The 17,794-nt window shown below is 32.0% G+C and overlaps 1 protein-coding gene across 1 annotated transcript in view; it reads right to left on the reverse strand.

Annotated features, from left to right (window-relative positions):
• LOC139486209 (gamma-aminobutyric acid receptor alpha-like) overlaps positions 1-17,794 on the reverse strand; it is an 82,440-nt gene that overhangs the window by 24,735 nt on the left and 39,911 nt on the right. The gene's annotated exons all lie outside the window — the stretch shown is intronic.

A 17,794-nucleotide genomic window follows, 5' to 3' on the forward strand; every position in this document is an offset into this window, starting at 1 on the left:
TGCTCACTGACGTTGTTTATCATCTAAATAACGTGTAAAAGTATTATTTTATTTGTCTTTATTAATATTACTTGTACTGTTAAGTCAATTTTTTTAGATATTCTTTTGAAGTGACTCTGTGGTTTTGTAAAACATCATACTTTGAACGACAAAATTATTTCATTTATTAATATTACTTTAACTTATGGATCTTGACATACTATGAATGACAAAACTATTTTATTCAATAATACTACTTTTTCTGTTAAGTCTGTTTTTTATGATATACATTTGACGTGAAACTGTACTTATGTATCCCGTCATACTTTGAACCACACAATTCAATTATTTTATTAATTATTATTACTTTTACTGTTTTCTGTTATATCTACTTAACGTGACTCTACATTTATGTATGCCGTCATACTTTGAACGACAAAATTATTTTTATGTCTACCTGTGCGATTGAGCCAGGTTGTATAGCGCTAAACCTCTCACTTGTATGACAGTCGCATCATTTACAACGATGCGTGAACAGACACAATAGGTAAAATTTTCAAAATAGGTGTATAGCAGTCATCATTGTGTCACAATCTAAAGTAAAACAAAAACAAACAAATATTTAACAAAGAAGCACAGTCAGCATTTATCAAATTTAACAAAGGTTTTGAAAAAGGTTACTAGTACACAACGGGAAAAATATTGAAACAGACATAAACATAACAAACAATATAGAAAATTAAAAACCGGGTAAAACGAATTCAATATGATCCAGGAATTAAGGTGTCTCACCCCAGTATGTATCCCCGGTTGATTTTTTTATTTTCGCATATTTTGTAGATCTTTTTTATGCTGAATCCAAAAATGCAAAGGAAAAAGGGGGTCCCCAGGCTCGTTTTCTTCTAAATTGAAGCAAAATATGCGATTCTGACCCTTTTTCCAAACATGTCCCCCTTTTCAACAATAAAGGTTACATCAAATTCAAATACTTTTCAAACCAAGTCAGTATGATTAGTATGTGAAAAAAACATTAGAATTTAAAATGTAAACGTTAACCTTGGTTGATTTTGTCTCAAAAATCCTTTTATTTTCAGATTTATGTCTAAATTTTTCATTTTCTAATTTCAATTTAAGGCCAAAAATATTGGTTTAATCGATTTTTCGTAAAATTTCCCCAGTAGATTTTTTTTAAACGGATATGTCAAAGCTATGAACTTTTCGAGCATTTTAAGGTAAAATAAAATAGGGGTCACCAGGCTTTTAAGAAAGTTACGAGCTTTTGTTTGACCCCTCTACCCCATGTGGTCTGATTTCAATTCTCTCTATTAATTACTTAATTGTTAATTTTTTATCCGCAATCAAAGACAGGCTTCAAAGTTATTGTGAAACTGCCTATTCTAGAGGTGGCGTGAAACAGATGTGGATACTTCAAAATTCCAAAGATCTTTTAGAGTACATACAATCTAACTCTCTGTTTCATTTTGTAACAGTATTAAGGTAGCACAATACAAAGATTTTATAACTCCAATTCCCAAGTTTTAAAATGCTGTAAATTTCTTAATAATGCTTGAAAATTTATAAAAGTGGTAAATTTGGATAGCTAACAGATTACTCTTTCAAATAAATGCAATGTTAGTATTATGCAACAATTATGTAACTAATTATAATGTTAACTGTGTCTAAAATATTTTTCACCAAATTTCCACTTTCAAATGAAATTAGCTTCTGCATAGGTATCCCTAGAGGGTTGATTTTATTATATGTTGTTCCTATGGCCATTATCTACAAAAGGGTGTCTCAGATTTCAGATAGAATGTATAGAACAAATTTTACACCTAATTGAACATTATCTTCTTTTATGTGGTTAGGATGTTTACACTAATTAGAGATTTATGAGAGAATGGAACACCATAGAGACAATCTGAGACACCCTTTTGAAGCCCATGATGTGTTGATTAAGATTCCGTTAAAATTTTCTGTATAGTTAAAGAGATGATAGAGCTAAATTCATTCAAGTGTACTTACCCAGATTTTGCCACTAATTACATAATAATTGATTACATAATGATTGCAAAATAAAAATATTGCATTCATTTAAAAGATTAATCTTTTATCTATCTATATATACCTCTTTTATTATTTTCTATGCATTCATAAGAAAGTTACAGCATTTTAAAGGTTAGAGATTGGAAGGAAAAAAATCTTTGTATTGTGCTACCTTAAACCATTTCACTTTCTACTCTTTACACAAGTATTCCACATTCCAAACTCAAAGACAAATTGAAAGAGTTGGTATTGCTTTGCTTCATAAAAAAGAATGGCCAACGTAGATACAAGTATCTTGTCTTAGGGAGGGATAAATCCTTCTTTGTAAAGGATCACTCTGATTAAAACAAAAAATTCTCTGAAACATATAATATCAAGATGCTTGATTTCTTGATTGACAACATATTTGTTACGTTCGGAGGACGTATTTTTCAACATACTGTTGGCATTCCAATGGGAACAAACTGTGCCCCTCTACTTGCCGTCTTGTTTCTATTATTATGAGGCTGACTTCATGCAGGAACTTCTTAGGAATAGAGATAAAAAGTTAGCAATATCCTTTAACTCTACTTTCCGCTATATAGATGATGTTCTTTCACTAAATAATTCAAAATTTGGTGACTATGTGGAACGCATCTATACCATCGAACTAGAAATAAAGGATACTACAGATACAGTTAAGTCGGCCTCATATCTGGACTTACATCTAGAAATTGACAATGAGGGTCAGTTGAAAACAAAACTTTACGACAAAAGAGATGATTTCAGCTTTCCAACTGTGAACTTTCCATTTCTAAGTATCTACTTCCAGCAGCACCTGCATACGGGGTATATATCTCCCAATTGATACGATATTCCCGTGCTTGCCTATCATGATTTTATTGAAAGAGGGTTGCTGCTCACAAGGGAGCTTTTAAACCAAGAGTTCCAAATGGTGAAGTTGAAATCATCCCTTCGTAAATTTTACGGACGCCATCACGAGTTGGTTGACCGTTATGGAATAACCGTTTCACAAATGATATCGGATATGTTCCTTACGTCGTAACTACAATCTCCTTCCCTAACATGAATGAGACCTACCGAATTAGACTATTTAGCGGATTTGTTATCACATAAGCAACACGACGGGTGTCAGATGTGGAGCAGGATCTGCTTACCCTTCCGGAGCACCTGAGATCACCCCTAGTTTTTGGTGGGGTTGATGTTGTTTATTCTGTAGTTTTCTATGTTGTGTCATGTGTACTATTGTTTGTCTGTTTGTCTTTTTCATTTTTAGCCATGGCGTTGTCAGTTTATTTTAGATTTATGAGTTTGACTGTCCCTTTGGTATCTTTCGTCCCTCTTTTATTGATCTCTTTAATATTCCAATAGAAGCAGAATTGTCACAGGTATATTTAGTGAACTTATTTTTTTTTTTTGTGTATCAATTTCATTTTTTTCACAAGATAAACACAAATACTATTTTCTGTTCAGAGATTTGCTTTATATTCAACCAAATAAATTATAAAAAAAATATTGGATGTGTTCAATATTGGATAGAAACAAAAATACATAAAGACAAAACTATTAACAAATAAACATACTTTGGACAATTTTACGTCAGGCCTCGTTGATAAAAATCCAACCAAAAATGCCCTCATGAACATATTTTTTTGAAGAAATGTGTTTTTATATTATAAATTATTATATAGCAAATAAATATAGGTGACAAATACAGTACTTTTGGCCAGGTACTCTACATTTGAGTTAAAATTCATTATTGTTTTGTGAATAGTCTTTCTAATACAATTTTGTGTAACCTTTATTGCAAACAGGGTACAAGAAGCCTCAGCATAATGTGGTTCATGACGACTACTAACGCAGTTCAGCTGCATTTCAGATTTAAAGGCCAATAAACAGTAAGAAGTCTTATTTCTTTATACAACCTATCCTAAAAAACAAAATCACTATTTACACTTGTTGTGCATGTAATTCTATTTTGCTTGCTCATTATTGATCGCCACAAATTCTTCATTTCCTTTAAACCATAGCGGCAGGGACATTAGGCATTAAGTTTTACCCTTGCATTGTCAGTCTTAACAAACTTACATGTACGTCCTAAATTTCAGTTTGCCTCAACCAATGTTATGAAACTAATACACAATTAATGCATATGCTTATTAAAATGTACCGACAAAAACATATGAAGTTTGAATTTTGGTGGGGTCACTATTACTTTTCTAGAGTTATGCCTCTTTACAAATTGAACAATTACTGAATTTTTGTTTCCTTTCTCTATCACAAGTTTGCTTCATCCAAATGTTCTGACACTTATAAACAATGCTTACTACAACAAAACTCAGATCAAGTACAAATTTGGGTGGTGTCACTGTTTTTGTTCTTTATTTGCAATCGGCTGCTCATCTGTGTCCCATGGATACATTCCCCATTTATTAAAATTATGAACTAGTCTACATTTATATGCTTTTAAATGTCAATAATTGTTGATTTTCTGACAGAGTTACTCTGATATTTAATTTCAGGCTGCAAGTATATTAGTACATATACAATGTACATGCAAATGGAAGGAATGATCTTGGAAGGTTCAACTTTACTTGGAAACAATTGGCAAAGTACTGACAGAATTTCATGAGAAGCCAGTAAGGCAGTATCATCTAGTCTTGCAATTTTGAACTATGTGTAAAGTACTGTATATCCAATGTGTTGCCACTATCCACTTAAGGAGCTAAGATCAACAATAATTTGGAACTACATGTACATGTATATGCTTTAGTGTTGTCAAAATCCTTAAATAAATCTGATCAAAAAGACCTTCTTCACCTACATGTCTGAATGATGAATATATATATATATTGAGTCTTATAAAAAAAAACACGAGAGAAGAATAAAAGTAATGAAAATATAGAGCTGATCAGTTAATGATTGTACATGTACATTTTTTTTAACATGATGTATAAATGGCAACAATACTTACATGTATACTAGTACATTGAAATTAACAATGTTAATAAATGTTTTATAAATTTGATCTCATAGACATTTAAGGAATAAAACCAATAATTTAACCAAAATTGGATTTTAGTTGAGCTGGTTTTTTTTTACGCCAGTTAATTTTACAGGACGTATTATGGTTGACTGTCTGTCGGCAACATGTCAGACATATACTCAAAAATAATAAATACTAAAATAATGAGTGAAAAGTACATGTTGTAGATAAACTATTTGCATGCAATAATTTAAAAATATAAGGAGTACATGTCTGTCTGGCAATTGTCATTGACCATATTTGTATGGTTCATTGGTCAACAGTAAGTAATCTTTTTATATGCTATATTGTGTAATCAATGTGTCATCTTCATATATATTTGGTGTATGGAATGATTATTAAATGCATTATCAATTGAAATATTAAATAAGAGGTTGTGATATGATTGTAAATGAGACACTCCACAAGAGACAAAATAACACAGAAATAACTATAGGTCACCATACCAACTTCAACTATGAGTAAAACCTATTCTGCATAGTAGGTATAAAGGCCTCAAAATGACAAAGAAACAATTTAATTTCAATTCACAAAACTAACGGTGTAATTTATGTACAAGAGAATGAATGAAAAACAAATATGTCTGTCTTCAATTGCTGGGTTTTATCTGAACTTAACCTCATTTATTTCCATATTTTTTTTTCACAGCTATCGTGGTTGAAATCGATATCGTTGTCATCCCAACAAATCTGTCTGCTCACTATTCTCAAATTTGGTACGTCAAGTTGGTCTTGCAGATACATGTATATTACAACTGCGATGCTCAGGTCTCTCAAATAAAACTTTTCACCATGATATAAACTTTTTTGGCAAACTTTATCACAGTAAATTTTATTTACTAAGGTTGGATAGATGTGTTAAATGTAAAAGATAGGAGGCTGGGTAATAATTGTTTATGAGGCAACTCTCCACCGTTCTGAGAGGCCAATTAACATAGAAGATAGCAACTATATGTCATCGTACGGACTTCAACAATGACAAAAAACCCATACCGCGTACAAACAATTAAAAGGCCTAGAAATTACGTTCTTTTGTATATATTGCCCATAACAAACATTTAATTTGTGCATGCCGAATGTTCACTGGCAACTATTTCGGATGAGAATATATAGATATTAGATAAGTATCATATTATGAAAGTTATGCAAAGTAGGAGGAGCTTTAAGTAGATGTGGTATGATTGCCAATAAAACAACTAACTACAAAATTAAGTTCAAATTTAAAATTCAATATTATAAATAAAAAATATCTCCTTTTTATCATCACACACAGATTGATAAATAGTTACCGGTATACATTTCTTTGCAACAGTTAGATCAAAACAGTGTTCACAAAGAAAATTGTCATTTACATGTTTTGCCGCAATGACATCACTCCACTATAAAAACAAAATAATCAAGAACTTTCCTTATTAGCTTCCCTTTGAAAAACGCATGCCAAAGTAAGACAGAAATTAAAGTTTGCCAACATCACCTTCAATATAGCGTCCCTGTGTACTGGACAGAGTTTTAAAAACCTGGTAGTAGTATAGATTTTTTTTTAATCATAAAGTTGTTAGTAGTGTTTGGGACTGCCCGGTACGTACGTCTGCAGTTGTGTGTCCTATTGGCAAAATTTTCGACATGGTGAAACCGAAAATTTTGCGGTCCTCCGCAAAGCATGCGGTATTCAGGAATTAAATCATATACCGATATATAAGGTCGGAATACTGGGTCCCGGTTACTATCATGATCAATTTTCATCTACATGAAAGGGCGGAAAACAGCAACATGAGCAAATTATTGAACTTGAACTGTCGTTTTATTTCTGCGTAAAACAAATAACCAATTTAGTGACTTAAGTTGCTGGATCCATTGATTATAATAACTGTTTCTCTGATTCGATTATACTAGTTCTTATGCTGATGATTCCTCTTTTTAATGTGAACTCGGTTGACATATTAATAAATACAACAGAAAATTGCAAATTAACAAAATAACAATAAGCAAAATAGCTAATAGGAAAATATCATAAAAATAGAAAACATTGGCCCCGAGGTCTTAGATTATAGGAGTAGTGTTCCGGGAATCCTAAAATTGTGATTCGAGAAAAAAAAATTTCGTGCTAATTATTTGATAAAGTAAGCAAATCTGTATTTGAAAATGTTACGTGGGTCTGTCAAGTATTAAGTCTTTTATTTAATTTGTTCGAAAATTGGCATGTTCAAATTTGTTTTGAGAAAATAAAAATACTTAAATAAACTATAATCAAAAATTTGCAGTGGAAAAAAAACATTTCACATACTCGGGAATATTATCCTTACAAGAACTGAAAATAAAGATATTTCAAATAAAAAAGAGATTTATGACAGTAAGAAAGTGTTATAAAACGCCAAACGGATAGCTGAAAAATGAACCCGCCCCGGTGCCTTTAAACATACTGTCCGGGTTTTACTTGTTTTTAAAGCTGTACGATGACATGCAGTTGTTTACACCGCTATCGTTTGTTTACTGTTAATCGTTGCGTCATTGGAAAGACATTTTCAAATATAAATCTTATAAACATCTTTTAATTCATCCGGTATTAAAGTGAATTCAAAATATGGTGCGAACAGACCAAAGGGACGAACGTGTATGATGAGAATGTGTGTTTAGAAGGGAATAACGTCGATGTCGTACATGTCAGTATTTAAATATTCTTTTTTTTTAATGCTATGCTTAAATCATGTATATTTCTGTCCTTTATTACTTTTATGCGAAAAATGAAGAAAGTATTCTGAATTTCTGACGGTACATATTCCTGTTTTGAAGAAGCTTTTGCATCACTTGTTTACATCGTCAAGGGTGCTTTCATACACGCCCGCGTTCCAAGGTCGTCAAAACTATTTTTTGAGAAGACCCATAGAAGCGACCGTTTCCAAGGCACTCGTCGTAAGAAACATGCGTTAAAATATGCGCACTGTTAAAGGGCCGAGCCAACTTAAATCAAATAATCTTGGACTGTCAGCCATCTCAACCGAAACCATTCCATGTTTCACCATCCCCCGGCGCCATCCTAGTAGAGAATGTCGGGGAATAAAACCCCATGGTTGGTCATCATACAGTTAGGCTATGGTAAAATCTTTGTCTCTCAATAAACTCATCACAAATATACCAGGCTGAAATTTTATATTTACGTCAGACGCGCGTTTATTCTACAAAAAACTCATCAGTGACGCTCGAATAAAAAAATGTTAAAAAGGCCAAATAAAGTACGAAGTTCAAGAGCATTGAGGACCAAAAATTCCTAAAAGTTTGCACAATACAGCTAAGGTAATCTATTCCTGAGGAAGAAAAACCTTAGTATTTAAAAAATTCAAAGTTTTGTTAAAAGTTAATTTATAATTATGAACATTATCACTAAATGTATAGCCATGGGTCATGCAATGTAAAATCCTAAAACATTATCTAAAATGAAAATAAAGTATATTCAAGTACAAAAGACAGACTAGACTGTATTCGTATCGAATATTTATTGTTAAAGGTCGCAGTTTAGCCAAATTATAACTTGTATCTGATTTTGACATGAAAAGTAGAAATTTTCACATCAAGCAAATACATTTTATTTTTTGAATAATTTGCTATATTTATTTGTTACATCTGGTTTGTATTAGTCAATACTTTTTTTTCTATAAGTGACAATAACCAATAGTTTTCTGTTCAATTGTTTCTGTTAAGCACAAATATGTCTTTTATTTACTAAATGAATATTGTTAACTGCAGTGTAATTATTTGGTTTCGATTAAATGATCGTAATCCACTGTCTGTGTTCTATTATTTATTGTTAGCTAAAATCTTTCATTTGCCAACAAAGGTCTCGATGGCGTCAACCTAGGCAATATCCTTCATCATAAATTAGTTCAATCGAAAATACCTCCTTATTTCAAAGACCAGTCTGTACCAATAATTTCTTATACCTAAACCAAACCTATTGCCACTAAAATTTTCAATTACAAACGCGTTTTGCAGAATCTCGATATTGACGACTTCAAGTCTAAATCTCCTGATTGCACTTGTGCTAGTTCCCAATTCATATATAATCCTGCTGGCCACGTTATTACCGGTGACCTTAACATTGTTAATAACACTTCTCTACGAAATGTGTTATCGAAAGGTCCGAAATATCGTGAGCCTAAATCCATCAATTGGAAATACAACTTTAAAATTTTGATGTCCCCGCAGACAAAGCCCCAAATAACATCATTTTTGTCTGTAAAAGTCACTACATTAATTGCTTGATAAACGAATTAGGTATAGACAATTCACTTGGAAACTCAACATATACCCTCACGACACTTACCAAAGAGGCAATCCTGGATAATCATAGGTCTGTTCTTTGTTCCTTTGGTATTTCAACCAAAGATGAAGAACTGGATCTTCCATCACTGTATTGGATACCTAAACTACATAAGTGTCCTTACAAACAACGGTATATTGCTGGGTCTTCCAAGTGCTCCACGAAACCTCTTTCTAAATTATTAACATCTATTTTATCATCAATCAAAGACGGGCTTCAAAGTTATTGTGAAACTGCCTATTCTAGAGGTGGCGTGAATCAGATGTGGATACTTAAAAATTCCAAAGATCTTTTAGAGTACATATAATCTAACTCTCTTTCATCTTGTAACAGTATTAAAACATTTGACTTTTCTACTCTTTACACAAGTATTCCACATTCCAAACTAAAAGACAAATTGAAAGAGTTGGTATTACTTTGCTTCATAAAAAAGAATGGCCAACGTAGATACAAGTATCTTGTCTTAGGGAGGGATAAATCATACTTCGTAAAGAATCACTCTGATTCAAACAAAAAATTCTCTGAAACCGATATTATCAAGATGCTTGATTTCTTGATTGACAACATATTTGTAACGTTCGGAGGACGTGTTTTTCAACAGACTGTTGGCATCCCAATGGGTACAAACCGTGCCCCTCTACTTGCCGACTTGTTTCTTTATTATTATGAGGCTGACTTCATGCAGGAACTTCTTAGGAAGAAAGATAAGAAGTTAGCAATATCCTTTAACCCTACTTTCCGCTATATAGATGACGTTCTTTCACTAAATTCAAAATTTGGTGACTATGTGGAACGCATCTATCCCATCGAATTGGAGATAAAGGATACTACAGATACAGTTAAGTCGGCTTCATATCTTGACTTACATCTATAAATTGACAATGAGGGTCGGTTGAAAACAAAACTTTACGACAAAAGAGATGATTTCAGCTTTCCAATTGTGAACTTTCCATTTCTAAGTAGCAACATTCCAGCAGCACCTGCATACGGGGTATATATCTCCCAATTGATACGATATTCCCGTGCTTGCATTTCCTATCATGATTTTCTTGATAGAGGGTTACTGCTCACAAGGAAGCTATTAAACCAAGAGTTCCAAATGGTGAAGTTTTACGGACGCCATCACGAGTTGGTTGACCGTTATGGAATAACCGTTTCACAAATAATATCGGATATGTTCCTTACGTCGTAACTACAATCCCCTTCCCTTTCATTAATGTGACCTACCGAATTAGACTATTTACCGGATTTGTAATCACATAAGCAACACGACGGGTGCCACATGTGGAGCAGGATCTGCTTACCCTTCCGGAGCACCTGAGATCACCCCTAGTTTTTGGTGGGGTTCGTGTAGTTTATTCTTTAGTTTTCTATGTTGTGTCATGTGTACTATTGTTTTTCTGTTTGTCTTTTTCATTTTTAGCATTGGCGTTGTCAGTTTCTTTTAGATTTATGAGTTTGACTGTCCCTTTGGTATCTTTCGTCCCTCTTTTAAACTCTTATTAAATTCGATTCTTAGAAAGTAATATTGTTTTTTTCTACGACGTTGTTTTTCTGTATGTTTTACTTACTTTCATGATTTGTGAATGTTGCATACATATATATATTAAATCTAAATAAGACCTTTAAATAAACTCATCAATGTTACCAGGATTGGAATTTTGTATTTGCCCTAGACGCGCGTTTCGTCTTAAAATGACTCATCAGTGACGCCCAAATCAAAAGTATTAATAAAAAGACAAAAATATCACTAAGTTTCTCTTTTTCTCAAATGCTACCATATTTAGACGTATCCCTAAATGTGTACGTACATAAACATTGCGATGGGTTTAGGGGGGAACAGGATCTGTTTATATAATCCGTTCATCTTCTCTCTTTAAAATCAGGCGCGGAACCAGAGGGGGGGTTCCGGGGGTTGGAACCCCTCCTTTTTTTTGGACGATCAATGTATTTGAATGGGGACATGTAATTGGAAGCCCCCTTTGTCCTGGGTTAGGAACACCCTTTTTAAAATGGCTGGATCCGCCCCTGAAAATTCATAAGTCTATCCTAAATGGAGAAAATTAATAAGGCCTTCCAAATATCATTTTGATCCCTAACATCACTCAGACATTAATTGTCGAAATTCGGATATAGTGTACTAATTTTTGCACCTCATGTTTGTGGTATAACATCTTTGCCGCAAGTTTATTGTTTTCTGTTTGGTATTTGGCAATCGTAAATAGCAGTCAGCAGGGTTTAAGACCATCACTTGTTCGACCTGTTAGTCAAATGCATTTTGTTAAAATATACTTTTCCCCTTTTAGTGTTTTAGAAAATGTTGTTTGAGCTGTATCTAGACCCCTCTACAACGAAATTTGTTTTACATGCACACGTACAATATTGCGGTTTTTATCCAACGTGTTCGTAAGTTCGAACGTTGTTTTTAATTTAGACTTGTTCATAAGTATATGTAGATGCCTAATCAATGTGGACCTTATTTTCGCAATTCCATGGATTGCTTTATATAGGCTATAACACTAGACTGAATATCTTCATTAGGATCTAAAATAATTTTAAGTTCAGTGTTTGAGTCATGTTGATTAAAATTAGGAGAATTGTGTTGAAATGCATTGAAAAGGAAATTTTTAATATAAGATCATTTGGCAATGAAGAAAAAATGTGTTCTTCATCATCTTAAATTTTACAAACTTTACACATTCTTTTTTTGATTTTTGTGTAAATCGACCTTGTTTTAATTTCCAAGTTATGGTCATTTACACGGAATTTTGTTAAATGTTGACCACTACTTAAAATGTTCAGATTGTAAAAGCAGTCTTTCAGCTTAATTTCATTTTTAAGTTTACTTTAAAGGTAAAGTTATGAACAGTTTTTATTATTTTTATTTTATATCATACTTTTCTTTAACAATTTATTGAATGTTTTAAGGGGATCCTTTTTTATAAGTTTAAATGGTTTATCAAAATCATCTTGTTTTTATTCATCAATGTTAAACTCTTAAAAAATGTGCTTGGAAAAAGTGTACCAAGTATATCTTCCTTTTTCAGACATAAACTTATTTATTTTGGAAGTTTCTGTACATGATGATTTATATCATGACAGTTAATTCTACACAAACATAATAACACTTGGGTTTTTATAAAGAAGTCAAGTGAAACAAACCTAGGTTTAAATCAAATGTTCTGAAGTGTCTTATTGAGATGACATTTTTACGTCACTCATTGAATAAATCATTTGCAATCTTCCTGGTGTTTAGTGGTAAATGCGTTTGCACATCTTTTATGGAACTAGTTCAAATATAAGATATGTAAATATGTAAGGTCATAAATCAACCGAAGGTTATGTAATAAAATTGTCAAATGCAATTGTCTAGACTGTTTTAAAGTACTTTATTTGTTATATCTGTAATTTATATGTTATTGTAATCATCTGATAAAAACTATGATTTCACATGCATAATTTATCTGTTGATACTGAAATGCAGAAAACAAATGTGTCGTCTTTGTGTACATTTCGTATGCGATAACTATTGGTTTGCTTATCTTTTTATCTGTTTTCTTTTTCTCCTGATCAAATAAAATCGTGAAATTGAAATATGTTGATAGCATTTAGTTATCATAATTATAATCATGTCAAAATATGTATATCTGTTTATTTAATCATATGATTTAAATGAATGGCCAGCACATATTCCTGAGTAAAAATATAAATATCATACATGTAGTATATATACTGATTTCTTTACTAGGCATTTCATTAAGACATGAAAGCATCGACGTCACAGTTTTACCATGGTGGAAAGAATTTGTTTTAATGCATCTGCTTCGGACCTCACTGCCAACATTATATGCTCCAAAAACAACTGTACCGTAGAACAATCGTGCGTTTTAATTTTATCAAAGCAAATACATATAATTTTTGCCAACAGATAAAACAATGAAGTTGATCAATTCATCTTTAACATGGCCGTGTTCACACCAAACGCCATGTATAATAAACATGTTTACATTTAGTTTTATGTATTCAGGATCTTGTTATTACGCAATAACAAACGTACTGAACTTACAGACGTAGGATTGAGTTGTTCAGAATATTTCAACAATTAAGGATTATTGCATTTTTATCTTTTTAAAAAAAAATTCTACGTGAATTTGACCGGATCTGAGATACTAGCCACATATTACAGTTTGGCAATGATGCTTTCAGTCTTGATAAGAGGGTGAATAAATCTACGTTAAGTTGTGTTTTACCAAACCGATTTATCGGGTTTTAGACAAATAGTTCGATCAAGAACTTTATTATTATTTAATATAAAGATAAATTTTATTAAAAACAGTTTCTTCTTTAATAATACATGGTAAAACACATGTTCCAAATACCTAGTTTTGTGTACACTTAACTCACACAAGCTGCATTGACTATCGACAACATGTAGACAAAACATTGAGTTTTATCGATGGGAACGCAATTGTGTTTAGTTACGTTTGAATTATACTGATACATCATCGAATGTAGATCAATGTGAACACGGTCCATGTGAAGCATGTGATATATTATAGAAGACTTATAGAACGAACTAGTTTTTATGCCAAAGAATAGTGTTTTACCATGGTCATTTGCATTCACGAATAGCAATTAGATATCATGACATAACTAAAAGAGACAAAAGTGTTGCCAAAACACCATGCATCAATCAACCAATCACAGACAAAACAAGTTAAATGTTTTCCTGCTATTTTCAAACTGTTCAATTATATCGAATCAGGTTTCATTTTATGTACATTGCAGCAGATACATTTGCAGTCTTAATAAACATACAATTCAGCAAACGTCGGTACACACATATCGTTTTGTTATCTTATCGACCGACAAAACTGCCAACAATATAGTGTTGGTATGCCGTAAATACAACACGGGAGTGCTTCAGAATGAAATAATATATTCAAGTACATTCAAGACTGTGCGTACAGAGAGCCAATGAGTAAGTAATCATGTCACTACCACAACTCATCTTAAAGCCACCTTTGCACTTATGAACATGATGAAGTTCCTCACTATGCATTGGTTACATAAACGACACAAAAAAAAAGTTTCATGTCGGCCTCTTTTAAAATTTCTATAACTAAGTTTTCAGTGCATTTAACCTATTCCGTGTCTTTATTAAAAAAAATTATTATTAACTTTTGTAATAAAAAAAATTTAATATAATAGCGGATATAACTATTGTTTAGTTTACAAAATTCTTAGGATGTTTTCAAATAAGTACGTGCTTTTCATGGTCCTTGATTCAGTTGACACTTTTGAAGTTCTCAATTTTTAAACAATAATTCCACACACGTTTTTAATATTTTATTGAATGGTCGTTTTGTTAATTAAGACTGCAAATGTATTTGCTGCAATCCAAATAACGCCCTTTTCTCAAACAAGATGGATAAACATGCTAGACAAAACTTATGGGGTGTGTGATGAGATAATAAGAGCTGTGATATTCACTTTGAGAGCATTCTTGTTTTGGTAGTGAATGGGTATCGACAAGTTGTGGGTATTCCTATGGCACCAACTGTGTTTTTTAATAGCAGACTTGTTCGTGTACAGATATGAATCACATTTTACGGTCGGCCGAACTCATAAAATGCCCTTCCTAATTCCTTGAATTGATAAATTAACCAATACTTACCGTTATCTTGATGTTTGTATTCATTAAACAAATGTTTAATAATCAAATATGGTCGAAATGTACCCAAAAGGAACTTACTTTATATTATTGATAAAAACACATTCATAGTTCTACAATCTGACGATACCTTAATTTATGATTGCACAAAGCCATGTTTTTTCTGACTGTTTTCTTCATAGAATGTTGTGTGTATACTGATTGAGATTTTATTGTTAGATACATGTTTTTTATTAGTTGGTATTGTCTTTGCACTAGCTGTCCATTGAAGCAAGTTCAAGAGTGCTGAACTCTTTTGGTGTGATGGATAGATAAACTCCATCCCACGTCTAGCTTGCGTTGTTATTAGATAAATTTCTAATTTGTATCGATCTGACGATTTAAGCCTTTTTAAACAGATTTTGTTCTTCTCACGATGTGTTGTTATACCACTGTCGCCAGGTAAGAGAGTGTTGGCGACTTCAATTTTTTTTTAACCCTGCTACATAATGTATTTGCCTGTCCCATGTCAGGATCTTGTAGTTCAGTGATTGTCATAAGTTATGTTATAAGTTATAATTTAGACCGTTTGTTTTTGTTCAATTGCATAGTTTCATAGTGTTTATGTCGGGTTCTTTTATAGCCGACTATGGAATTTACTCACGATTTAATGCCATACAGATGCTAATAATTGCTTACAAATACAACCAATTTATTCGCATTTTGGTTGATAGTGATCTCCTTGGTAATCATCACCCTTGTCTTTGTAAACGGTAATTCTGTTTATTTTTTTCAGATACTCGAATTGATCACACTGTGATTTTTGTGATATTGTAACGATATGTTAAATGTAGATGACTGGTCTCATACCTTTATTATGATTTATCGAACCCGATGTTTGTCCACAATTAAAGACTCTCTCAATAAGATTTATGATACTTTTTAATATAACCTGCGATGTCGTAGTATAAAGAAGTTTTAAATTTGTATTCATTTGTTTTTGGATATATTGTACTGGTTAAAAATTTTAGACAGCCTATTTCAACTTTAGTTTGGTAAGTTAATTTACAATATGGAAATTATTCTGATAACTCAGTCACTCAAGATATGCAAAAGAAACGAGATACGCAACGAATTCGAATATTTTGTTTCTAGACAAATATTTTAGTAAAATAAGGTTTCCATTGCATTATAAAGAAAGTAAACATTTAATCGACAAAAACGTTTGTTGATGACTACGGTCTCAATCTCAATTGTTTACCTTTACATCTAATTCAAACATTTGCTAAAACAAAACACGTTATGTTTCCGATTTTTTTCTTAAATTTCCGAGATTAAATTATTTAGATGTCGAATACGTTAACTGTTAACCATCTTAACAAAAATCTATTCATATATGTCGCACTGGTTCTGCCTGGATTTTTCGTGCACTTGTACAAAAAAATTGAAAACAAAATAGTAAAGACACAATTTTTTGATGGTGCTTATTCAATTTCAAGATATTTGTTTTCATACAGATACTCTGTTTTGTTAGAGCAGCAAAACGAGTAAATTGCAGTTCTGATGTTTTTATGTACGGATGCACTTTTGAAGTTATAGACAAAACTTAAATAACTTTTATTTCACAATCAACCGGATTTTAGTACTGCCTAAATTTTTTAAATTGTATAAAAGAAAATTTCAGCGATCAATGGTTTTCTATTGAGGCTGCGACAAAAGTTGCGGAAACGATGAACACATCGACCATACATTACGTAGTCCGCGTCGTCAACAGATAGGTTCAGTCTGTTGTGAAAGTGTATCTTTTTTACATTAATATTGCTTTGGCATTCACGAAACTTAAACAGAATCTTGTCCATAGTGAAGAACGTATTTACAGCTAAATTAAGAACAGATACATTTTTAATAGTTATCTTATATTCACAGTTAAATTATGGGCAGTTAACATTTGTTTTCTTTGCATCAATTATTTTATCAAACATCAATTGAACTTTGTAACCTTGTCAAACTGCTCTGTCATAATCATAATGACCAAAAGACAGAAACTGAAGCAATATTGTGTAAATTATCCGTGTTTTTCAGGAAGATATACCTTCAAAAGTTTACATTTATTAACTTTTTTTTGCTATCAATTTTTGATTTTGTCAGTTTTTATTGCTTCTCTATTTTGAAATTTTCATGCATTTGATATTTTTGCTATAGGTTTTACGCTTTTGCATTAACAAGAGTAATTACCGGTGTGACACTTTGTTTAAATCATATGTCTTAAAAATATCGCTATGATGCTTATAAAAGAGGTTGGTCGGTTACCAGACCCGTTTCTCAATTTCTTTCACGATGATCTCTTCTTCTATGTCTAATTTTCAGAACGGATGTCAAACACATATCATTAAGATAAGCTTTTCTTCCAAAAAATTATATAATAAATAAATGATGAGCATGAGACAACGACTGTGAAATTTTTATTATATACAAAATTTGGCGCAATATAATTATAGTAAAATTGAAAATAAAAATAAAAATATATATAAGGGATTTGCAATATGCCAATTTTTCACAGGAATGCACCCTGATCATCACAAATAGGAACACCTTAAAAAAAAAAAAAAAAAACGATGTCAACATTGATTTGGGAGTACGGCGCTTTCTAGTTGTGAAATATTTTGAATGTAACCCCACAATATAAAGGTTGCATCTACATCGTAAAATTCATTATTATAATTATTGAATAGTCGAATTTAGTTAGATTTCCCTTT

This window comes from Mytilus edulis, chromosome 8, assembly GCF_963676685.1.
Source record: "Mytilus edulis chromosome 8, xbMytEdul2.2, whole genome shotgun sequence".
Classification (NCBI taxonomy): Eukaryota; Metazoa; Mollusca; class Bivalvia; order Mytilida; family Mytilidae; genus Mytilus; species Mytilus edulis.